This window comes from Carcharodon carcharias, chromosome 11 (assembly GCF_017639515.1).
Source record: "Carcharodon carcharias isolate sCarCar2 chromosome 11, sCarCar2.pri, whole genome shotgun sequence".
In the NCBI taxonomy this organism is placed as follows: Eukaryota; Metazoa; Chordata; class Chondrichthyes; order Lamniformes; family Lamnidae; genus Carcharodon; species Carcharodon carcharias.
The window spans coordinates 160908103-160934687 of NC_054477.1; the positions used below are offsets into that span (position 1 = coordinate 160908103).

The 26585-nt window shown below is 41.0% G+C and overlaps 1 protein-coding gene across 3 annotated transcripts in view; it reads left to right on the forward strand.

Moving 5' to 3' along the window:
- Positions 1 to 26585, forward strand: part of pcca (propionyl-CoA carboxylase subunit alpha) — a 343073-nt gene that overhangs the window by 191203 nt on the left and 125285 nt on the right. The window lies entirely within an intron of this gene.

Below are 26585 nucleotides of genomic sequence, written 5' to 3' on the forward strand. Positions count from 1 at the left end.
TGAAATTGACTAATGGAAAGTGAAGCTTTAGGGAAGCGTTTTCTTAGGGTAGCATTGGATGTGACGCCGGAATCACTTTCTGCTTTGTACAAGAATGTGTGGGATTGTTATCAATCCTCTCTGACAGGAAGAAAAGCCCTCACTTTAACATGCTCCATGAAGAATGGTGCGTGCTCTGTCTTTAGTATACACTCAAATCCCAGGTGGGACTCAACCCACAAATCTTCTAGTTTTTGCAACATAAAAAATTTCATAAGATTGAAATTGTAAAGCAGTGAATAATTCTTGACCAGAACACAGAAATAATAGACATATGTCTCCTTCAGGAAATGGTTCTGGATGATTGACAATTGCTTCATTGTTAGACTTAAGGCCACTTTTCTTTGTTTGATTTTTCATCCTACCACAAACTGTGAGTTTCATTGTCAAAGGCCTGTTTCACAAAAAACATTGAAATTCCCTCAGAAAAAGGAAAGGCTTGAATGTTATGGGGGGGGGAGGTGGGTGGGTGGGTGGAAATCTTGTATGTTATTATAACCCAATCTTAAAGTATGGCATTCATAAAAATAGAAAACGGTTTCACTCTTGCAGAATGCTAAACAGACAGAGAAAAAAACAACCCTGTAATTCTGAAGTTGAAGAGAGGAAATGAAGTGAAAGTTACAGAACTCTGCTAGTACGCAACATTGAAAAATATTATAAAGTTACCAGGCTGCAGTTACTAGAATAACATATTATATATGCAACTGTTCCACAGCATGCACAGCACTTCGAGGTCCATTTTCCGTCAAGCCAAGAGCATTTAAAATCTTTGTTGCATCATTCAGAATTGTGCAGCAACTATCGAATGAATATTGCTTTTGTAATTATGTGTATGGGGCACCATCAATGGTTCAGTGAATTTGTCCAGTGAATAGTTTAAATGTGTCAACCAGAAAGGACCCAGGTTTGACCCCTGGGCTTGCTCTGAGCTAGTTGATCGCTGCAGGGTAACTGTATAGGCTATCCAGCTGGCCTCAGTACCCATATCCTAACTTGCACCAACTCCCGCTCATCCTTCGCTCCCCCACCCGCCCCCCTCGCTCGCTGACCTACATTGGCTCACACTCCATCAACACCTCATATTTAAAAAACCCATCCTTGTGTTCAAATCCCGTGGCCTTTGCCCCTCTCCAACTCTGTAATTTCCTCCAACCCTGTGAGCCTCTGAGATCCCTGTACTTTTCCAACTCTGTCCTGTTGAACATTCCCAATTTTTACTGTGACCACTATTGGCAGATCTGGACCCATCTGCCGAGGCCCTGGACTCTGGAATTCCCTTCCTAACCTCTCCATCTTTCCAACTCTCTCTCCTTTAAGACGCTTCTTAAAACCTTCCTTTTTGACCAAGCATTTGCTCACCTGTCCTAATATCTCCTTATTTGGCTCAGTATAAATTTTGCCAGATAACGCACCTGTGAGGTTCCTTGGGACATTTTTACTGTGTTAAAGGCATTATATTAATGCAAATATTTGTTGTTGGGTTGGGACGGAGAAAATTAATCAGGGTTTCTGTGCATGATTGTTGACTACCAGAGTTTGAGGGAAGTGCATATGTGTTTGTTCTCTGGTGCAGTGCTCTCTGTGGTTGAATGGTTTGCTGGCAATCACTCAAGACTCACAAGTGAACATGGGCCACTTGTGTATAATTCCGTATTACACACAGGAGGGTGGAAACTTTGGCAAGAGAAGCCAAACTTGGTCTACATATAGTTGCGAGATACAGAATTAGCACACAATGCATTTTTAAAGTCTTGCTTTTCTTGAAACCTGATTATTTTATTGAAGTTGCCATGAGACATTTCTGATATACTGACATTACCCTGGAGAGTTTGTGACTTTACGCAATCAATATTCATTTTTAATAACTTGACCATATGGGTGCAAGGCTGATGATTTGTTTGCTGTATTGTTTGCGCTGGTGAATTCCGAAGGGAAAGCAGAGTAACTCTCCAGGTGTGGCTATATTAGAAATATCTCATGGGTCTACTAATGTCATGTTTATCCTTTTAAAACCAATTGCCTGCAGCACTTCCTATGCATTACTTGTTTTGGCTGAAGTGTCTATTTTTCTAGGTTCTGTGTGGGTTGTACCCTTTTCCAGTTTCCACTCACATTATCACTGCTTACATTATGCACAGGAATTGGTTTGATTGAATGCATGCCTCATTTTATGGAGGCAGAACCATTGTCACATAATTTGCATTTCTTTGCACGCTTGGCCGGCACATAAAGCTTTGGTCACTTGAGCGAGTTAGTTGAGTTCTGCATATTCCCATTCAACCATTCCCCAGCGTGAGTTTCCACCTTCACGAGAGGTAGGGAGAAATATTGAGGAGAAAAAGAACTATGTAGGTAATGCTAGTATTTCGGAAGTATAACAATATGCACTGGGCCAGATTTTGTGGTGGTAATGACGTTGAAATGGTTATGGTTTGTTGTCATTACTCTTATGAAATTGGCAGCAATTTTTGGGTTCACACATGAGCAGCTAAATGCAGAAATCCAGGTTACTGTTGGTGATTTTACATTCTAACATGGGGTGTGTTATTGAAGTCTCTCACTGCAATCAAATAGAAATCACTGAACTGATGAGAAGTTGCCATTTTTATGTCATTAGCCTTGCTGTAAAGACCCATGAACAAGTTACACCTTATTGAATGAGATATAACTGGGTTTTTACCAGCATACTAACTTTATAATTACTTCTGAACAACCTCATTGGCTGTGAAAATTAATTTCGTATTTGTGGAGTATCAAATTTCTCCATTATGATTTGAAAAAAAATCACGTTTTAATTTGTTTCTTATGTTTCAGCTTCTGCCTTAATCCCATGTGCATATCCCAATCATTTATTTCATTCTCTATAAAATTTGAATTGGAAGTGAAGGGCAATCAGGATATTTTACTTCCTGGTTTGTAGTCTGTGATAACACTTCAGTGTGATTGGTTGCATGCCCTGCTTGATGTGTGCCTAGAGATCTCCTTGGTGCCAGATTCAGGAAAGGGGAATCTACACCACAGATCGCTAGATCTTTGCGGGGAGTTGTCTTCTAGGTCAGCAGTGACCGGCATTGCTTCATCACTGACTGCAGAATTCAGTCCAGTGTTTGCAATTATAACTTGATTTTTTATTAGTTCCTGAAAATAGAAAATTCTCTTTCCTGCTGTAGCTGTGCTTTAATTCCTTCTGTCTGCCTGTTATTTTGCTTCCCCTCTGCCCCTCTTTGTATGGTGTATTTAGCTGTTTGCCTTTTTGTAGCATTTTCTGCCTTCATCATTGTGCAAGTTGCTGTTTTCCTGCATCTCCTTTTCTTCTATGGCTCACACTTTCCCTCTCTGCTTCTCATATGATACTTTACTTCTTTACCCAATTGTATGTTTTCCTTCTCTTTAAAAGAAAAACAAGATGACAATAAACATAAGGAGATGGGTAGACGTCTCTCAGTTAGGCACTTTACAGTCTTCCGAACTCCATACTGAGTTCAATAGTTTCCAATCATAACCTCTGCTCCAATTTTTTTCCAGATGGCATTTATTGGAAATGATTCTGCTTTCCCCATTTGCACCCCCTCTAAGCCAATCATTTATTTCTTTGCTTGTCTCATTACCATCTTCTTTTGCCTTGCACCATCATACCTTTTGTTATTTAACCTCTCCTGCCTTCTAGCTTGTCACAGACTTCCCTTTTTGTTCTTTCCTCCCCACTTCCTGCCTCTGTACTTGTTTAAAACCTGTTATGTCTCTAGCTTCTACCAGTTCTAATGAAAGGTCATTAACTCTGTTTCTTTCTCCACAGATGCTGCCTGACTTGCTGAGTATTTCCAGCATCTTCTGTTTTTGTTTCAGATTTCCAGCATCTGCAGCATTTTGCTTTTGTATGCGAGGCGGTTACTGCAGTTGGTTAGTTAGAAGTTGGTGGTGAGAATGGAGAACCTGTTGAGACCTTTCTTAATAACTAGGGCCAGGTCATAGGCTGGGACGTAGTGAGGGTATTGAAACCTGGGTGGGATCAGTCTGTGATGCTTGTCTGTGGCATGGTGTTCCTTTTACTGCAATAGATCCTTAACCCCGGCCTCCAACTAATACTAGTTTGTCAGGGTGGGAGAGAAACTGTGAGTGAGCTTGACCTTTGGAATGAGCAGCATACCCAGATCAGGGATATGGGATTGGGAGGCAGGAGAGATGGCTTTTGAAGAGATGGTGAAACTGGAAGGGGAAAGGGTTTTGGAGTTTGAAGAGTTTGAGTAGAATCAGATACTAGTGGGGTTGTGACGAGAGGGAGGGCCTGCGAAGAGAGGGAGGGGTCCCGAAGGAGCAGGGTTAAGGTGAGAGGCAGAAGAGAACCATTTGGAGCTGGCTTGTGACCTTTGTCAGGAGGAGAGGCTATTCAACATGGAAGTAACAGGAATAGCTGAGCTCTGATCGTCATGAAAAAAGGAAGACTTGGATTTTTACAGGGCCTTTCATGACCTCAGGACATCCCAAAGTGCTTTACAGCCAATGATGTACAGTGTATTTTCTGTGTAATAGTTGTATGGGATCTTTTACATCCACTGAGTGGACAGATTCAATTGTAGGTTCCTCGCTGAGATAACATCAATCCTGGATCTTTTGGCCCGGATGGTTTACCAGTAATGACCTTCCTGTCAGTGGAAACAGTTTCTCCTTATTTACTCAATCAAAACACTTCATTAACTTTAAACACCTCTATTTTGTCTTAAAAACAAAAAACTGCGGATGCTGGAAATACGAAACAAAAACAGAATTACCTGGAAAAACTCAGCAGGTCTGGCAGCATCGGCGGAGAAGAAAAGAGTTGACGTTTCGAGTCCTCATGACCCTTCGACAGAACTAGTTCTGTCGAAGGGTCATGAGGACTCGAAACGTCAACTCTATTTTGTCTTCCTATGGTAAACAAGGATAGGAAGAAGACACAATGGGCTAAACATCTTCTTTCTGTGGCATGAATTTTCCATGTTTCTAAGAACTACCTGAGCACTCTGTGATTCACTCAGCAATTCTACTGCTCAGGCAGCAAAGTAGAGTTGAGGTTGAGGGTCAGTCATGATCTTAGCAAATGGTGGAGCAGGCTCGAGGGCCTGAATGGCCAACTACTGTTCTTGCTTCTTAGGTCCTTATGTTCTCTTAATTGAGGATCTCAAATGATGATTGTTTGGATTGGAACTCTGTCTTTATCATGTAATTTAAGTGTACTCTGTGGAGTCTTTTCTCAAGCCTGAATGTTCCTTTAAAGTGTTGATTATACCCTCTATGTGTTTAGAGACACTTTCTGCTTACTCCGCCTCTCCAGCTCTCCTCTTCTTTAAGACACTGCATAAAGCTTACCTGTTTGGCCAAACTTTTCGTCACTTGCCCTTGTATCTCCTTACATGGCTCGATGTCTGATTTTGTCTGATCAGGTATCTGTGAAGTGCCTTGGGACATTTTTATATGTTAAAGGTGCCATTTGAATGCAAACTATTGTTGTCGTATGACTTAATGCTACATCGAGATAATACCTATTAGACTGTGTTGAGATACTGCTTCACTTTGATAATAAATCTCAAATTCATCTGCAATATGACAGTGTCAAGCAAAGTGATTTTTTCAGATGTAGTTCCACATTTGTCAATGAATCGTGCAGGGATTCAATGTATTGAGAGCGTGGAGAGTACACTATTGCCACATTTGAAGCACTATTTAAATCCAAGTTGTTGTCCCTGCTGTTGTTGCTGCTCTGTCACAATGTCGAAACAACACATGCCTTTAGAACATATGTTTGAAAATTAAAATAATGGAGGTGAGGTGAGATTTATTCCTATGAATAAGATCAGAGTTGTGAACTTCCCCAGGATGTGACGTAGCAATGTCAGATTTCTCAGCATTTATAGTTTTTTGTAAGAAATTCCACAGCACACATTTTCTAATAAAAGCAAACATTGCATTGTACTCATTTCCTTTAGTTTATAACCAAACCTTAAATGAGAATATTTGTCAAAGCGTAATATAAGCAATCAAAGGAAAAAACTAATTAGGGAAGCAGAAAGCAACAGCAAAGGAAACTCCCTATATTACATTCTTGCCTTCTACCTTGTCACAGACCTCTTTTGTTCTTCCCCTGCTTCCCCTGCTCTGTACTTGCTTAAAGCCTGTTACATTTCTGACCTTTTATCAGAACTGGAAAAAGTTATTGACCTGAAATGTTAACTCTGTTTCCCTCTCCAGAGATGCTGTCTGACCTGCTGAATGTTTCCAGCATTTTCTGTTTTTCCCTGTCTCCAGATGTTTTGTTACATGATTGTTTAGCAGGGAGTCTAGTATCTTACCTACTGCTGACAAGCGAACCACTTTACAGTTCCCTGAGATAGCTCTATTTCCCTTTTGCAAGAGAAGAGTTACAATTGCTATTTCCCAGTCCTCTGGGGTGCTGTTCCTTTTTCTGTTGCACGTTGAGGTATGGACACTGGCATCTCTGCAGTCTCCTCCCGAATTTCTTTGAGAATCCACCCACCGCTACCAGGAATCATTTGCAAGGGTTCCCAGCTCTAGCCTACTAAACCCCAAACCCTGCTCCTTCCTGACCTCCCAACAGCCCAGCCAGGAGTGGAAAACGGTTTAATTCAATCTTAGTGCCTTTCAGGTAGTTCTTACAAACATGGAAAATTCATGGCACAGAACAAAGCCATTTAGCCCATTGTTTCTCCTTCCTATCCTTGTTTACTATAGGAAGATGAAATAGAGGTGTTTAAAGTAATGAATGGTTTTGATTGAGTAAATAAGGAGAAACTGTTTCCACCAACAGGAGGGTCAGCAACTAGAGGACATTAATTTAAGGTAATGGCAAAAGAACCAGAGAGGCTATGCGGAGAAATTTTTTTATGCAACGAGTTGTGATCTGGAATGTGCTGCCTGAAACTGTGCTGAAAGCAGATTCAGTAGTGAGCTTCAAGAGGGACTTGGGTTGCAGGACTAATTGAATAGCTCATTCAAAGAGCTGGCACAGGCACGGTGGCCGAATGGCCTCCTCTGCTGTATGATTCTGTGCTCAGTTCTGTTATAAATGCCAAACTGAATCATAATTTGGAATCTTCCTGAGATTACTTTTCCTGTGATCCCTGGAATGATTTTGAAAGCTCCTCCGCACTGCATCAGTATTATTGTAATTTTTCTTGGACTCCAGGACATTTGGCAGCTGTTGCACCCCACTGGCAAAGCCTATTCATACTTTATTTCCATTCACCACTTGCATCGCCGAATTGATTTCTCCCTTATGTCCTCTAACCCTTTCCTATTCATTTTTGATTGTTCGATATGAAACATTTTAATTTCATATCATGCAGCCATTCAGTCCATAATCACTTTATATTGCCAGTCACCAGGGAAACAACAGAACAGGGTTTTCTCTCTGTAATCAAGACTTCATTTCCTGCGTTTAGCGACATGTCAGGCTTCTCATTTCATTTAATTCCTAAACTGCCTAATCTCTCTTGTGTTGTGGGTGACCTTTTATGATCTAACTTTAGGGGCTTGTTTTCGTCTTGACTATGTTGAAACTTTAAGCCTCCTCTTCTGTTCAACATGGGTGTCATCCACCTCTGATCTTTGCTTATTTAAATAGATAATTTTCTTTACGTAGTTATGAGAATCAAAACCAGTTTTAATTTTTTAAAAATCTATTAGTTTCACAGTGCCACAGGGCAAGCAAGTCAAATTTACATAGAAACATCACAGATTGATAACATTTCTGAAACCAGAAAACCAGAGACTGGCAAAGTTCTGTCCTTTTAATTTCAACTTGGAAATAATTATAAAAGGACAAAAACAAAAATATGCGTCCTACCGAGCCATCTCTTTACAACAGTAACAAGAGCAATTTGAATATCTACAGTGCCTTTAATGGGTAAAACATCTGAAGGTGCTCCATAGGAGAGTGATCAAATAAAGAAGATTGGCAATACAGAGAAATGTTAGGAATTGTGCCAAAAGGCTTGGTCAATGAGGGTAGATTTTAAGGAGCAACTTAATTGAGGAAAGAGAGGTGGAGAAGTTTAGGGAGGGAAATCCAGAGCTTAGAGTCTTGGCACTGAAGGCAACGGCTGCCAATGGCGGAATGATTAAAATTGGGGATGTGCAGGAGGCCAAAATTGGAGGATTGTGAGGCTGGAGAAGGTTACAAAGATAGGGAGGGAGGGAGGCCACAGTGGAATTTGGATACTGGGATGGAAATTTTAAATTCAAGGTGATACCAGACCAGAAGCCAATGTAGGTCAGCAGGCTTTGAGTGAGCGGGACTTGGGTGCAATGCAAAGGTAATTCCCGGCTTCTCTTCACCACATAAACTGTCTTCCTAAGCCACCCTAACAAGCTTCCTCCACCACATCCAACAGCAGGTATGGGTTCATGGACTGTTTAGTCACAAAAATCGAGACCATTTATTCAACTGATTTAGCTGCATCCCAAACCCCCTTCCCCATTTTCCCCTGATATCCTATACTGCTCTCCCTTCCCCTGTTGTCCTTCACTGAGCTAGCCCTGAATGTGCATCTTTCTCTGGAGTCTGTCCCACCTCCGAACTCATCTTGTCCATGAGACTCACCCCCTGCTCCCTGGCCCTTATTCTGACCATTTACTTCCCTTTCCTTCTTGGGTTCCATTTTAAATGATATTGTTAATGGTTCCCTCTCCTCAGGTACCGCCCCCCATTCCCTTTCAAATCTTCGGTCATCACCCCTCCTTAAAGACTGCACGCCTAACCACTCTGCCCCTGCAAACTACCACCCCCAACCTCCCTTTACTTTCCAAAGTCCTAATGTTTTACTTTCTACATCTGTGCTCATCTTCCCTGCAATTCCATTTTAACCCCTCCAATCAGGTTTCCGCTCTTGCCAAACACTGAAACAGCCCTTATCAAAGTCACAAATGACATCCTGTGTGACTGTGACCATGATAAACTGCCTTTGCTCACACTTTTAGACCTGCCTGCGGCCTTTGATAGGGTTGACCACATCATCCTCTCCCAACGCTTCTGCATTGCCATATAGCTGGGTGGGACTGCTCTTGCCTGATTCCATTTTTATCTATCGAATTGCAGCCAGAGAATCACCTGCAATGGCTTCTTTTCCCACTGCTGCACTGTTAACCTCTGGAGTTCCCCAAGGATATAACTTTGGCCTTCTCTCGTCTATATGCTGCCCCTCAGCAATATCATCTGAAAACCCATCAGCTTTATCTATCCACCATTTCCCTTGATTTGCCCATCACCTTTGATTTGCAACATTGCTTGCCCAACATGTAGTACTGGATAAACAGAAATTTTTTCAACTAAATATCGGGAAGGCTGAAGCCATTGTCTTTGGACCCCACCAAAAACAATGTTCCCTGACCATCGTTTCTGACTGATTGAGAATGAATCAGACCATTCTCTACCTTAGTGTAATGATTGACCTTGAGTTGACCTTCTGAGCACATATCTGCTCCATCAGCAAGACTAGCAATTTCTGCCTCTGTCACACCACCCAACTCTGCCTCAGCCCATCTGCTGCTGAATCGCTCATCCATGCTGAAGGATCCTGCTTTGGGCACTATGAAGTAGGCTTTGTGGCCTTGAGTATATTAACAAGAAGTCTTTATTAACAACTCATAACTATATGCATATATACAGTAGAGGGTGCAGGTATGGAGCTGACTCCGTCCTAGGTTGTTACGCACCCAAGTCTGTTCCTAGACTGACCTTGGCCCTGGGTCATGTGCCTTCTTACATCACTGTGTGGGCAGTACTGTACTCAGTCCACATTAACCCTATATGTACCAGACCCTAGTGCTACACCATCCTCCAAGTCTTTGTCCCATGCATATAGAGTTACTTTAGTTTACTTAAACTAAATGCTATATTCTTGGGATAAAGTCTTGTGCATTTACATTCTTGTTACAACCTTAATGCTATTCTAGCATTATTGCTATTCCAGTACTAACATTGACAACATTCTTACTACCCCATCTCCCCCCTTCAAGTCCTTGGAATAAGAGGTTCAGATGGTCTGGAGGCCTTATAACCCTTCCACATCTCTTTTGCTGTTTTGTCGGGAGAGTAGTAGGTTCTGGTTTGTCTTGTTGGCTTGGAGGTTGAACTGGCGTTTGGGAATGTTTTCATCTGTTTTTTGCTTAATGTTAAACCATGCTTGGTTGGTCTGGTGGGTTTGGCAGTGCATGGTTGTTGTCACTCTTGATTGTTTCTTGCGGAGTGGATGAAAATTGTGTATGTCTGCTTGGCCGTGCCTTTACTTCTTTTTCTGTGTTGGCCATCAGGAAGCTCTCTGAGGCTGAGGAAGGGTGTTCCTGTGGAAAGAAGAAGATTGAGTAACATGCTCAGCTCTGTATTTTTGTTGTTGATGGTGCGAGACCACTATGAGGTTCCAGCACCCGCTGTGGTTTTGGCACGCTGCCTGGAAGTTACCGTGTGTGCACAGTGCTTGGTTTGTCTACCAACTGTACTGTCGTCATTGTTGGAGGTGGAGGCTCCTAAGACTGTTGATCCTTCTCTGGTACCACTTCCACTGGAGATGCTTTAGTAATCTTGTGTACAATAGGTAGGTCTGACCACTTGGGACTTCCCAGGATCTGGAATGATGATGGACAAACCTGATCTGCAAAAAGAGAAGAGAGATCACAGGTGAAATCAGAATCTGGATACTCTTTGTTGTATGAGGTCTCAGAACTGTGATGTTCAACCTGGCTAACAAGAGTGATCTTGATATCTTATCTGGAGGAAACGTGGGGCTATTCACTCATCCCTGCTCAGGAGAGAGAACGAGCTGATGTACATTGTCTGTAATCAGCTTAAGAACTGTTTGCTACTCCATGTTGTTTTCTCTCTGCTGATTGTTTTTTTCCTTGGCAGAGTATAATTCCTCTGTGCTCCCTTTCAAGCTTACATCCTGTAATTGCGCTTCTGTCACTTATTTTTGAAAGACTTCGTGCTCTTTAGTGAGAACTTTTACCTTCACCTGTCATTCCATGTTCTGGATTTTCATCCCTTCGTATATCTCTTTGGGAATGCAATCTTTTTCCAAGGTGCAACTGTTTCCTTCAGTGCTGTAGTCTCATTCTTGTATCTCTCAGCTTCCTCCGGGAGTTGTGAACATTTCTGAGCCTTCCCTGAAAACCGAGCCAATAGTGTTATGGCACAGCCGATGGTAAATGCTGAGTTGTTCAAATCCCAGAGGGAAACTTGAGACAACTGCTACAACTATTTTTGTAATTTGTATGTTTTGAGATGTGGGCTTTGAATTCAGTAGTAATAAGACCACCGAACCTTATAGGTTTTTACAAAACCAGATTAAACATTTATTAATAAGAGAAATGATTTTAAGCACATACATATGTCAACAAATTACAACTCTAATAACTTCTAAATTCCCTAATTAATCTGACTCCTAGTCACACCTCTGTTAAGGCGACAGTAAAACACATCGATTTTAAAAGATCTAGGCAAAGAAACATGATACCCTGAATAATCTAATTCAAAGTGAGTTTCTTTAACTTCAGTTCTTTGTAGACAGTGCAGCCTCAGGAAGATTGGCTCTACATGTAAAAAAGATAAAAGAAAAATAAAATTTCCCTTACATGTCCTCTCATGTGACATGAGTTGGGACATGTCCATAATTTTTACACAATCTTTATTAAAAATTTTTAAAGCTTACATGAAACTTCATCCCACCCGTGGATGAGGTTTCATGTTTTTTCTAGTTCCCGCTGGGGCTCCTGGCCTGCCTGCCAACCTTAAGGTTGGATGGGCAGGTCCTTTAATTGCTTAATTTATCCTGTCAACGGCCTCAATTGGCCATTGACAGGTCGATAGGCGCACAGCTGATTTTGCTGCGGACCCGCCTTCCTGAAAATTTAAATTGGGCGCGGTGACGTTGGGAGTTCCCCCCAACGTCACCCCGCGTAATTTTACGTGTCAGCGAGCGGGCTCCGCCCCCCCGCTCGCTGACTCGTAAGATTCAGCCCATTGAGTTTGATCTGCCATTCTACTGCTAAAGGTATTCTTTATTCTGTCATGTTGCTGAAGGGCAGTGGATTGTTTTTGATTCTGATCCTGAAAGACAATTAGCTGCTCTTTCAACTGTTTATTTTCTTGGTCATTCTTGTACTCTGAATCTGTGTGTCAGTGTATAGCTTTGTCGTTGCTGATAGCTCCAACACGGATTTTTCTGAAGTAGCATTCGACGTCTTTTCCAACTCCTTGTGTTTTTCCAGGGGCAGGTATTGGTCTGTCAAAGATTCTTTCAGGGCGATGAGCTCTGTGAGTGCCTTTGTGTATGTTGTTGTCCCTGGCTATACTTGATGTTGAGTTTGCCCAACTCAGGTTTGATGTGAACATTTTCTGATTGAACCTCTGCTTTTTCTTGATCCACCTGGCACAGGGCTTTTTCCATGTCGTTCACTACCAGCCGCTAGTACAGTTCTGCAAAAGTATCCATGCCTTCGAAAAGGAAATCACTTGGGCCTTCTGCCTTGGGCTCCCCATAAAGATATATAACTGGAGCTGCTGGAATGTTCTGTGTCTCTCTGGTGCCTGCGTGTGGTTTGTTCAGGTGCTGTCTTGCCTTTCCATCATTTTGCTGGGTGTTTCCTATGCTTCTTTTTAAGCTTTGGATCCTCCTCAGCTGGAAGATTAAAACGTTCATCAAAGGCTGTGAACAGTTCCTCGAAGCTGGTTTCAGATTCATCAATGCTTTGCATCAGGACAACATGATTGCAAGAATTACTAAACCAGTGAAAAAAAAAACATTAATCTGATGTTCCTCTGGTTTTTTACTGAGGCTTGATATACTCAAGAAATGTGAAAAATCACTTCTCAAGGATGACAAATGTCCTGTTAGATTTGGCCCTTGGGTTGGTCCAAACCGACCTGATGAGTTGGATCTGTGGTTCATTTTGAAGATTTTAAAAGTGTGGGCACAGCTTTAAGATAATAAAGGCTTCCAAATTGGCGCTGGCATTCAGTACCAAACAATGGATCTTCCCATGGTTGCCAGTTTTTGGCAGGCTCTCCAAAATGGCGGCTGCACACTTCTGCCTGAAGAAGGGTCTGCAATGGCCACTGACTCAATTTAATCAGTGGTATAGCGTTGCGAGTCAGGACGCGTAGAAAAGAACTGTGGGCTTGCCGTTTAGGAAATTGGATGGTTGTGAGGTAACTAAAGTAGGAAAAATTAATTATCTCTTGAAAAATGTTTTTCCTTGTCAAACTCAGGAGCCACGTGTTGAGAATTGGAGTCAGGGATTGGGATTAGTGACGGGTTTCTTTCAAACAGCACTTCTGACTGAATGAATGAAAAGGGGTTTCTCAGGACTGGCTGCCTAGAATTTAAAAAAACTTATCTCACCCTTGCAAGCGGTGAGCTCTGCTTGCTGAAGCCAGATTTCCCAGGGAAATTCGGTGGAGTCTTTTGCTGGAGTAAACTTCAACTTTTCCCTTCCAGACTTTTCTCTCTTTGGAGCTTTTTCTTTCTGGTGAATTTTCTCTGCATCTGTAGCATCAGTTGGGAGTTTGTTTCCACTGAAGTTGTTCTTTTCCTTAGTGTTTCTGCACTCTTGTGAGGATCAGGGTTTTTGACCTGGATGCTGCCACAAAGAATCCTGCTACATCATGAATTAGGCTTTGTAGTCTTGAGTATATTAACAGCAAGTCTTTATTAGCAACTCATAACTATGTACATATGTATGATAGAGAGTACAGGAGTGGAGCTGACTCCATCCCAGGCCATTACACATTTCTGTCCATCCCTGGACTGACCCTGGCTCTGGGTCATGTGCTTTCTTACATCACTATGTGGGCGGTACTGTACTCAGTCCCACATTAACCTTGTACTTACCAGACCTTACTACTGCACATGCCCCAATTATCTCTCAGTTAGGTTGTTCCAGTGCTGTCCTGGCCAGCTTCCTATCTTTCATCCTAAATAAACCTGTGCTGATCCAGAGCCCTGCTGCTCATATCTTAATGAGCACCAAGTCTCATTCACCCATCGCCCCTGTGCTCGCTGAGCTACACTGACTCTTGGTCAGACAAGCCTCAATTTTAATACCATCATCCTTGTTTTCAAATGCTTTCAAGGCCCCACCCCGTCTCTGTAACCACTTGTAGGTCTACAAGTCTTTGATATCTCTATACTTCTTTAATTCTAGCCTGTTGTAAATCCCCAATTTTCATCACTCCACCATTGGTGAGCATGCCTTCAACTGTCTGGGTCCTAAACTCTGGAATTTCCTCCCTAAGCACCTTTGCCTCTCTCTCCTCCTTTAAGGTTCACCTTGAAACCTACCTCCTTAGCCCAAGTTTTTGGTCACCTGTCCTAATATCATCATAAGTGGCTCAGTGTTAAAAATGCTTTGATTGATAGCACCCTTGTGCCTTGAGACATTATGCAACTAAGTTGTTATTGACATTGGCTGCAGAATTTTGGATGAGCTCAAGTTTATGGAGGGTGGTAGGTGGGAGGCTGTATAAAATGTTATTCAAAATGTTAACTTGTTATTTTCGTATTTATACTTCGCACCTATTGGCAGCAAGCAGTTGGGAAGCGTCAATGAGCACCTCAGCCTTCTCAATGCTTTGGCTACGGGAAGATGTACAGTAACTTGAGCATGATTTCCTCTATTCCCCTCCAACTCGCTGCTTACCAACAAATTTCTAACCCAGTTTGGGATCTGTTTGTCTGTTGCGTAATGCTTGCCGTGCAGCAGCAATAAGATGGATAAATAAGCAACTTTATAAAAATTCATCAACACCTTCAGCACCAACATAATTTCCTGATTTTATTATCAATCTTAAATATTTTGGAACATTCTTACCTAATTAATTCCAAGGTCTACATGCAGTATCCAAATGGAATTACTGTAAAAAACAGAAAATGCTAGAAAGACTCAGTAGGTCAGGCAGCACCCATAGAGAGAAACGCAAGAGCTCTCCATGGCAACGCCTCGACCAATTAGAATCAACTTGCCAGCCGATCAGCACCCTCCACATGCAGGATAAATTGTGACTCCCTTTGAAATTTGGCATTCTTGCATCTGTCCTGAAGAGTGCAAGATGAAAAGCTTCGACAGCATGTCTCTTTTTTTCCCGCAATACTCAAGGAACAAGAACGAACGTTTCAGGCAATGCAATTGACATGCAGCCCATGTCAATAACAATTTAGCTGCATAATGTCTCAAGGCACAAGAGTGTTATCAATCAAAGCATTTTTAACACTGAGCCACATATGGTGCTGCCTGACCTGCCAAGTGTTTTCCAGCGTTTGGTGTTTTTATATCAGAATTCCAGCATCTGCAGTATTTTGCTTTTGGCATTATTTCATATTGGCTCAAGTTTGAATGAGTAGTGAGAACTTCATATGAAAAGAGTGTAATCTAAGGTTCTGACTAAAGAATTTGATTGTGTGGCTGTTATTGATCTGTATTATCCACATCAGAGGCTTCCCCTTTCATGCCATTGAGCATGATTCCAAATAACTAACTATGGTATTTTGTTTTTCTATTTTTAACTATCATCCTCATCATCCTCCTCCTCCTCCAGGGACCAGAGCCTAGAGGGTGTTGGCAACCACGGACTGCATTGGATTGGCCATGATGATGCTTGGCAAAGTACCGCAGTGGTTTGCCGTTCCCTTCTGCAGTATGGCTGACTAGGAAACTCTCCCACTCTTTCCACTTGCCATCAGGCATATTGGAAGGATTTACAGTTTATGGTCAACTTGCTTGACCATGTTATGAATGCACCTGCCTTGGTCACCAAGTCCTGGAGTGGAACTTGGACCCTGAGCTTCTGGCCCAGAGGAAGGGTCGCTACCCACTGCACCACAAGATCTCGCTAACCATCATCATAGCTTTACAGCACTCGAATCAACTATCATAAAAATAATATTCATTACAATATACAAAAAGAATTTCAAAACTAAGGCCATAAAAATGAAAACCAAGTTCTTGGGTTCATTTCTAGAGGTGCTGGAATTCAAAAGCCAAGTAGGGTGGAACCTTAGTTGGACCACGCTTTTAGTTCCATGCACAGTTTTGGTCTCCATATCATAAAAAGGATATAGAGGCAATGGAGAAGATGCAAAATAAATTCTCAATAATGCTATCAGAACTTAGCAGGAAAGATCAACCGGGTTGGGCCCCTCTCTCTAGAAAAAAGAAGGCTGAGGGATGATCTGATAGAGGGCTTTAAATTAAGTATGTTTTCTGAATGATAGATGTAGGGGAGATGTTTCCATTTATGGGGGGGGGGCGGGGGGGGCTCCAAAACTAGCAGCTAGAAATATAATATAGTCACTAATAAATCCAATAAGGAATTCAGGAGCATCCTCTTAGCCGAGGGAATCTTCTCCCTCTTAGGCAGTCCTCGGAATTGAAGATGACTCACTTCCACTCCAGTTTGTTGGGTTCTGACGTGGCTGATAATCCAATGTGCAATCTGCAGACTCTGCCACATGTGAGGCAGGTGGTGCTTGAAGGAGTAGATGTTTTGTTTTGGAGGTTTGTGTGCTGCCTTTGATGCCTCAACTTCACCTCTGCACATTCCTGACAAAGCCTCTTGATGTGTTCTGTGTCTTCTCGAATCAACCTTCTCCATTTCAGTCAGTCACAAGCCAGGGTCTCCGTGAGTCAGCCCATATGTTTGACCGTTTCAGGGCTGCTTTGAAGACATCCCGACATTTCCAATGTCCTCCTGGGAGTCTCTTGCGGTGCCCAAGTTCCGGGTAGAGCAGTTACTTCGGGAACCTGGCGTCAGGCATATGAGCATCATGTCCTTCCCATTGGAGCTGGTTTTGAATGATTAGTGCCTTGATGCTGAACAAGTTGACTTGGGAGAGGCATTGCTGTTAGATCACCTTTCTTGCCACCGAATTTGGAGGATCTTGTGAAGACATTGCCGGTGGTGCTTCTCCAGTGCTTTTGGTTCTTGCTGTAGGTTGTCCAAGTCTCTGAAGCATACAGGAACACAGTGATTGCTGCTGCCTGGTAAACCGTGATCTTAACAATAAACCAAGTTTGAGATCTGGCCTTCAAATACATTCTTCCTCAGTCAGCCGAAGACTGACCTAAGCTTTGGAGATGCAAATGGCAGAAAAATTTAACACATATTTTGGTTCTGTCTTCACAAGAGGACACAAATAATTTCCCAGAAATGTTATGGAATCAACTGTCTATTGAGAGGGAGGAATTGAAGAAAATCAGTATTAGTAAAAAAAATGGTGCTAGAGAAATTAATGGGGTTAAAGGCTGAAAAATCCCCAGCACTAAAGGAAGTGGCCCTGGAAATATTGGATGCATTGGTGGTCATCTTCCAAAATTCTATAGACTCTGGAGCAATTCCTACAGATTGGAGGGTGGCAAATGTAACCCCACTATTTAAACAAGAAGGGAGAGAAAAAAACAGAGAATTACAGACCAATTAGCCTAACATCAGTAGTGGGGAAAATGCTGGAGTCTTATTATAAAAGACTTGGTAATAGAACACTTGGAAATCATTAACGGGATTAGACAAAGCCAGCATGGGTTTATGAAAGGGGAATCATGCTTAACTAATCTACTGAAGTCTTTTGAGGATGTATCTAGTAGAATAGATAAGGGAGAACCAGTGGATATGATGTATTTGGATTTCAAGAAGGCTTTTAATAAGGTCCCACATAAGAGGCTAGTGGGCAAAATGAAAGCACATGGTATTGGGGGTAATGTACAGGCATGGATTGAGAATTGGTTGACAGACTGGAAATAGAGAGTGGGAATAAATGGGTCTTTTTCCAGATGACAGGCGGTGACTAGTGGTGTACCCGCAGGGATCAGTGCTTGGGCCCCAGTTATTCACGATATATATAAATGACCTGGATGAGGAAACCAAATGCAATATTTCCAAGTTTTCTGATGACACAAAACTGGGTGGGGTTGTGAGGAAGAGGCAAGGAGGCTTCAGGGCGATTTAGACAAGTTGCGTATGTGGGCAAACACATGTCAGATGCAGTATGACATGAGTAAATGTGAAGCTATACGCTTCGGTCTGAAAAACAGAAAGGCAGAGTATTATTTAAATGGTGATATATTGGGAAATGTGGATGTACAAAGGAATCTAGGTGTCCTTGTTCACCAGTCAATGAAAGTAAATAGGCAGGTGCAGCAAGCAATTGGGAAGGCAAATGGTATGTTGGCCTTCATTGCAAGAGGATTTGAATTCAGAAGTAGAAATGTCTTACTGCAATTATACAGGGCCTTGGTGAGACCACACCTGGAGTATTGTGTGCAGCTTTGGTCTCCCTACCTAAGAAAGGATATATTTGCCTTAGAGGGAGTGCAGCGAAGTTTCACTAGGCTGATACTGGGGATGGCAGGACTGTCGTATGAGAAGAGATTGGTTCAACTGGGCCTATATTCACTAGAGTTTAGAAGAATGAGAGGGGATCTGATTGAAACGTATAAAATTGTAACAGGGCTAGACAGACTGAATGCAGGGAGGATGTTTCCCCTGGTTGGGTAGTCTAGAACCAGGGGCCACAGTCTCTGGATATGGGGCAGGCCATTTAGGACTGAGATGAGGAAAAATTTCTTCACTCAGGATGGTCAACCTGTGGAATGCTGTACCACAGAAGGCTGTGGGGCTCAGGTCACTGAGTATAATCAAGAAAGAAATTGATAAATTTTAGGATATCAGGAGCATCAAGGGGTATGGAGAGGAAGTGGGAGTATGGCGTTGAGATAGAGGATGAGCCATGATCATATTGAATGGCGGCACAGGCTCGAAGGGCCGAATGGCCTACTTCTGCTCCTAGTTTCTATGATGACGAGTTTCATCTTCTAGTCTGCTTTCATCGAGAGAAGACTCCCAAGATAAGGAAAATGGTCCACATGTTCCAGGATCTCACCTTTGATCTTAATCAACAGGGGGAGATATTTTGCTGTTAGAAGAGTTTTTTAGTTTTAGTTTTAGTTTTTAGTTTTTTAGTTTTCCAGGTGAATAGTGAAAGGCCAATTTTTTCATGTGCTTCTTAACAGGAGTCAACAATGACCTGGAGCTCATTTTCTGAGTTAGTGCGCACACAGTCATCTGCATACTGAAGCCCTATGGCTTAGGTTGGAGTAGTTTTGAGTTTGGATTGAAGGTGTGTATGTTGAACAGTTTCCCGTCTGTTCTGTAGATTATCTCCACCCCTGTGGGTAATTTGCTGAGGTGAGGTGCAGTATTACAGTGAGGAAAATGGAGAAGCGAATGGAGAGGAACCCAGAGAGTGCTGAGAATGTGGAACTTGCTACCACAGGGAGTGGTTAAGGTGAATAACATAGATACGTTTAAGGGGAAGTTGCATAAACACATGAGGGAGACAGGAATAGAAGAGTATGCTTATGGGGTTGGATGAAGAGGGGTGGATGGAGACTCATCAGAAGCATGGGCCAGTTGGACTGAGTTACGTTTCTGTGCTGTAGCATGCTTTGTAATTCTTTATACCATTGGAAGGCAGAAGTTTCAGTTATGTATTGTGATTCTGTTGCATGTACTACAATGTTAGCAAGGTTGATGTAAATCTAAGATGCTGCTATTTTCACATCTTAAACTTAATAAAGTTACAGAGATCTGTTGTTTCTAACTATTCCTTTATCATTTAGCAATATAGGTTAATCCATAGTAACTTCATTGTTTGTGGTAATGTCCACAGAAAAATTGCCACTTTATTTATATAATGCACCACTTATTTATGAATTTCTCCGCATATCATTCATGAGCTTTGCTTATTCTTTATAGAATTCCCCCCTGCAAAAAGTTTTTGAAAACTCGAACGTTATACCACAGAAATAACGAGCTAGTGCGTTATCATTTTGCTTAAAACCCCTTCCTGTTCCAATGTGTTCTGAAATGGTGCCGAGTAAAAATTAAGAATGGGACCTTCATTCAGCTCTAAGTTTCTGCAAACCTTTTAAAAAGAATATTAACCAAAATAAATATTTCTAAGACTAAAACTAGTCTTAGTATCAGAACAATTTGTTGGTGGTGAGGAATATTGCCTGCACTCAAATAAGCCTGAAAAATTAAAGCCTTGTATTTTTATATAGTGTAGAAATGTTAATTTAGTGTGAACAACTGTAATGCATGAGATTCTATTTTATAGGTTGATCCATATGGGGATTTATAACTGAGACTGTATCAACACATCAGATCACCAGCCCGGGAGAGCCAGTGGTGTAGTACAACTGTAGTCATAAACTCTCAAATAGCTTATTACATAGCAAACCTAAAACGATTTTTGTTTTCAAAGCAAAAGCATTTAATGACTAACTTTTAAAAAACAACTTTCCCAAATCTTGAAGTGCCATTTTTATTCCAAAGGTTTATTGCAAATCTCTGGTTAAGTAGGTGTTTAAGCGGTGATTTTATAATTATTTGCTTTTCTACTCTGTTGAGCGTAGAAAAACTGGCTACTTTGAGTAGGTGACAGATAAATACGTTACCTGCTTGTAAAGTTATATGTCATTCTAATAGGTGTAGACAAAAGTACTAGACCAGAATACGAGTATTAAAAGAATTTGCCTCAGTAGGAGAATGACCCCTGTCTCTGCATGACATAGTTTCCTTGATGATTTGTGTGTGAGAACAGGAATTTGAAAAGATATTTGCCCTGCTTTTAAGTAACGTTCAGTTGTTGTAAGTGTGAAGCAAGGGCATTGGAATTTGAAATAAGGGAAAACCACATTTTTAATTTATTATGGACAAAGAAGTAAACTTCAGATGTTATTTTGAACAGTCTAATAACTTAAACAATTTTTTAAACAGTTATGCACGATTTAGAAAAGTCATAGTGGGTTGAGTTGATTCATACTTTGTTTTGAAATACTTTTTAATGTGAATAACTTAGAGCCAATATGAAGATATTTGTGATGTTGAATCAGAGTGATCTGAAAGGGTATATTTGTTGTGAACATCCAGGATGAGTGAACATGTTGAGAATATAACATAATAGTTCTGGATTTTGGGAATGCTGGCCAGCTAGACAAAATCTTTTTTTTGCTGAAGGATTGAATATACAAGCTACAACTGGTGGTGCAACAGGGAGGAAATGCTGCAGTGAAAGCCGAGAGTTTGTTATCCACGGAGGGAACGAGTGTTCAAAGTGCAGAATGATCACAAAATAAATCTTCAGCATTGTTTTGGTTGGAACAGATTCATGCTATTTAAAATTCCTTTAATCCTGACCTTCCTTTGCGTCTGATTATACTTGAAGTTTTCGTACAGTTTTTAACATTTAAATAGTTCTCTTGGTAACACTTCAAGGATTTATTCATTTACCTGTCTGGGGACTTTGGAGAATAAAGATCAATTATTAACAAAATCTAACATTTCATTCAAATTGCTGCCACTTTATCCCATGTGTTTTAAATGGGCCATCTGTCCAAACATCTCTCCGTTTTTTTCTGATCATTTCCTCGACTTATTCATGAACCATGGGAGGGCTGCTTTGTAGTCTCCATGTAGCTGGTCTTGTCCACCTCCACTGAATACTTCTATATGCTTGCATAACATATCTTTCACGGTCTTGCAAATTCTCTGAAATCATTTCAGATGAATGACTGACTTCTCTAGTGTGCGTTCGTATGCAAAAACTGACCTCAGCTCCCACAAAACTGGCCACATTATTCTTGATCATTTTTGTGACTCCCTGCAGTGGAAGTTATGACTAAGGGTTTCTTAATGATCCTTTCACTGCATAGCTAAGCTACTTAAGATCAGAATTTACTTTCAATGTAAGTTTTTTTAATTCAAAGCCTATATTTGATCAACAACATTGTAAGATTAGCAGATGTTAGAAAGTTGTGCTAGATTTTTCTTACCTTAAGACAACTGTTTAAATTCCCTTTTCATTTAAGGTAATAAAACCTTGAGGGATAAGAACTATTTAAATAAAGGATCAGCAAATTAAACTTTAATTGATTTTTGGAAGGTCTTGTATGGCTCCTGATTGTATTGCTTTACCTATGTCCATAAAATGGAGACTGACGGCTGGACTCAGTAGGAAACATAAAACAAATTATTTGTCTTTTCTCTCAAGCTGCCCTCATCCCAAACAACGAGGTATTGAACTATGGAAATTATATTTACAATTTAAATTCAATTGCAAGTCACATTATTACAAAAGCTGCTACTATGATAGAAATTATATTATTGTTACACTGTATTTTACAACACAGAAACAGACCATTTTGCTCAGCAGGTCAATGCCAGTGTTTATGCTCTACATGAAACTCCTCCCATTCCTACTTCTTCTCACTCTATCAACATAACATTCTATTCCTTTCTTTCTCCTGTCGTCTTTTGGATGAGACTTTAAACTGAGGCCCTGTCAGCCCCATCAGGCGGACATAAATGTCCCCATTTTGAGGAAAGGGTAGGGAGTTATCCCTGGTTCCTAACTAATATTTTTACCCCTCAACCAACGTCACTTACAGCAGATTATCTGATCATTAATTACATTACTGTTTGTGGGAACTTGCTGTGCGGAGATTGGCTACCCCATTTCCTACATTGCAAATAACTACTAGTATTTCATTGGCTAGAAAAGCATTTTGGATGGCCAGTTCTCTTCAAAGGTGATTTTTAAATGCAAAATTAAAGCAAAGTACAGCAGATACTGGAGATCTGAAATAAAGACGGAAAGTACTGGAGTCAGCAGGTCTCTCAGCATCTTTGGAGAGAGAAACAGTATTTCAAGTTGCATACGACTTTTTGTTGGAGCCCTTTCCTCATTCCGCTGAAGAGTCATATTGGACTCGAAATGTTAACTCTGCTTCTCTCTCTACCAGACCTGCGAGACCTGCTGAGTTTTTCCAGCATTTTCTGTTTATATTGTGTATAAATGCGTTTACTTCTTGTTTTCTCTTTCTCACTCTCTTGACCTGTCTTTCTTGCTCTTTCCCTATTTTAAAATTTCTCATTCTCTGATTTTTCCCAATTGGCTGTTGTGCGTCAATGAAAATTGTAATCATTGGTTAGGAACCTGATGCACTGTGGAATAGCTTCATGCTTTGCTTAGGATTTGATGGTTAAGTGATTGCTTGGCCTAGAAATTCAGGACCAGAAGAGGTGCAAAGGGTAAGTTTTCTGTGCCAGATAGTGAAGGATTGAGTCTCAGATGTCATTGCCCCTGATCTGGCAACAATCAACTGGCAAAGACTGGAGGAAATTTTAAAAAACACATTTGTCAGCTGTGATGTGATCAGTAGTCCTTTGGTAGGAAAGAAAGTACATACAATTAGAGGGTTTAGGAGCAGGAGTAGGCCTTAAAAATATTCACTGAACCAGCTTCCACTGCTTTCTGGGAAAGAGAATTTCACTTGCTTCTAATGCTATTATTATCCTTTTTCAAGTAAATAGATTAAAACTGTACACAGTAGTCCAGACTTACATTTATAAAGCACCTTTCACAACCTCAGAATGTCGCAATGGGCATTACAGCCCCAGAAAAAAAAATTCTCCTGATCTCCATCTTAAATGGGAGATCCCTTATTTTTAAACTGTGTCCCTAGTTCTGGTCTCTCCCACAAGGGAGACATCTTCTCTGCATCCACCCTGTCAATTCCCCTCAGGGAGTAATATGTTTCAATAAGGTCACCTCTCATTCTTCTAAACTGCAACCTGTCAATCTTTCCTCGTAGCATACCCGCACCCCCCCACTCCCGCCACGTTCCCATCCCAATCCCAAGAATCAGTCAAGTGAACCTCCTCTGATATGCTTCTAATGCTATTATTATCCTTTTTTAAGTAAATGGACTAAAACTGTACACAGTAGTCCAGACTTACATTTATAAAGCACCTTTCACAACCTCAGAATGTCGCAATGGGCATTACAGCCAATGAAGTACATCTTGAAATATAGTCACTGTTGTATTGTAGGAAACCCGGCACCCACTTTACACCTCCCACATCCAGTGGTGATGGGGCAGGGGTCAGGGTCTTTAATGTGGGGTTGTGCTCTTCCTGGCTCTGCACTCAGCTATGTTCATGGTTGGCAGAGTTTCCCTAGGATTAGTTTCCCCAAGTGTTACTTGTGATAGAGCTGGCTGCTTCAGGACAAACTAATGTCAGATTGGGGATCTGAGGCAGGTGTTTGGCCTCTTATTTTCATTTGCAAAGGAGCTAACACCGGCATCATTTGTAAGGAAAGGACGCCTCTTATCTTTGCCCAAGATAGTTGCAGGTTCACTTCCAGTTGGAAATGTACTTGTGCTTCCTGCCCGCTGGTTTTGGGTGTAGTCGTCAATGCAGTGCCTGAAAACGGGGGTATAAACCCAAATTTCTAGGTCCTGATGTTCTGATCTCTATCCTTGCCTCAGCTCATTGGCTGGTGAGACCCTCATCTGCACTTTTGCTGTCTCTAGACTTGACTATTCCAATGCTCTCCTGGTTGGTCTCTCATCTTCCACCCTTATTAAACTCAAACCCATGGAAAACTCTGCTGCCCATATCCTAATTTGCACCAAGTCCCATTTATCCCTCACCCCTGAGCTCACTGACCTACAATGACTTGGGATCCAGCCATGTCTCAACTTTAAAATTCTCATGCTCCTGTTCAAATATCCCTCCATGGTCTCGCCCCTCCATATCTCTGCAAACTCCCCCAGCCCTACGACTCTCCCAGATCTCTGCGCTGTTCCAATTTTGATCTTAAGTACATTCCTGATTTCCTCAGCTCATTCATTGCCAGCTGTACCGTCAACTACATGGACCCTGAGCTTTGCAATTCCCTCCCTAAACCTCTGTACCTCTCTCTCGTTCCAAAGATGCTCCTTAAAAATTCTTATTGACCAAGCTTTTTGGCCACCTGTCCTAATATCTTGATTCCATGTCTTATTTTTGTCCGATAATGTTCCTGTGAGGTTTTTAGCACAATAAAGGCACTATATCAATGCAAGTTGCTGTTCTTCACTTGTGTCCTCAAGTAGTTAATGTTTGCTACCAGGTAAGAAGAAAAAACCCACTTTGAAACTTGTTTTTGTGACATTGACAAAATTGTAAGAAATAATCGCTTTGAACTTGACATTGAATGAATGTTCTGCATATTACAGATGAATTGTTTGGTGCCTGGAGTTTCTCTTGTTTAAAATTTCAGCAAAAAATAGTCACTGCACCATGGGGTGGAACTTTTAACAAGCAGAGTTTACATTTGGGCAGTTCATGCATGGGTAGGTCATGTCATTGTCCGATAAGCATCGCTGTGTTGCAATACCAATTTAGTTTGTTTATATTAGGTGCATTTGTAATCTTGTAATTTAAAAAAAATCAAAGAAATGAATTATTAATGCCTTCTAAGCAATTAATTTAGCAAATGGTGATTGCAGTGTTAAACCTTGTTTGCTACAATTCTAACCTTTTTTAATGCACATTTTTTGGTCGGTGTAATCCTAAAACTATTCCAGCATTTGAAAATAACCAAGCCTTTCAAAATACATGGAGCCACTGGTCATGTATCTGAATTAATTTTGTTATGTTGACTGCTTGTGTGCTTTGCGAAGGTGTAAAGCTTTAATCGTACTGGGTACCATGTATTGTTCTTAAATTGACTTCCCAGTAGGAACATCTCTTCTGTTGATCTCAAGCTAAGACAGCAGATTGGTGTAAAAACTAATTAAGCTATTAAAATAATAGCTGGTGATAGTGAGCCAAATTGTACTCTTAAGGACAATTTGAGTGCTTATTAGCTTAATTTGTACATGAACATGGTACAAAGATGCACAGCACCAATGTTTAAAAAATATTCTGGGCCATAATTGAAAATATGAACAACTTTTGTTAAGACAAGGGTATTAAGCAATATGGTACCAAGGATGAAGTTAAGGTAGCGATTAACCGTGGTCCAATTCAATGGCTGAATAGGCTTGAGGGTCTGAATGGCCTCCTCCTGTTCGTATGTTCCAAACTGATTGTATAGAATGGTGTCACTTTGAAGAAGAATGGTAGATCTAATGTGCATTACTGCTGGTGATCCTAGTATAATCTAAAATTATGAATGATTAATGATTCCGCAACTGCATGAGAACACTGGCTTCTGCTTGTCTTAAACAGGGGTTTGCAATATATTAAGCACTTAGAGTAAGGTTTCTTTTAATGCCATCAATTGATAATTATTATTACATTATTGATATTATGTGGATCAATGTTGCCTTGCCAGTAACAGAAATTGTATTACTATTCCAATACCTTATGTAAGTATTTTTGTGTTTTCTAAAATAAAACGATTTTACAAAAATACATGAGGGAGAGAGGAATAGAAGGTTATGTTGATAGGGTAAGATGAAGGAAGAGACTTGTGTGGAACATAAACACTGGCATGGACCAGTTGTCTGAATGGCCTGTTTCTCTGCTGCACATTCTAAGTAAGATTTTGTTTACTTTTCATGTATCTTCAAGTTCTACAAAAAGCATTTCCCATTAAATACTGCTTCCTACTATAGAGTAGAAAAATGAAGTAAATGATCAGAATAGTTCTTCAGTCACTGTG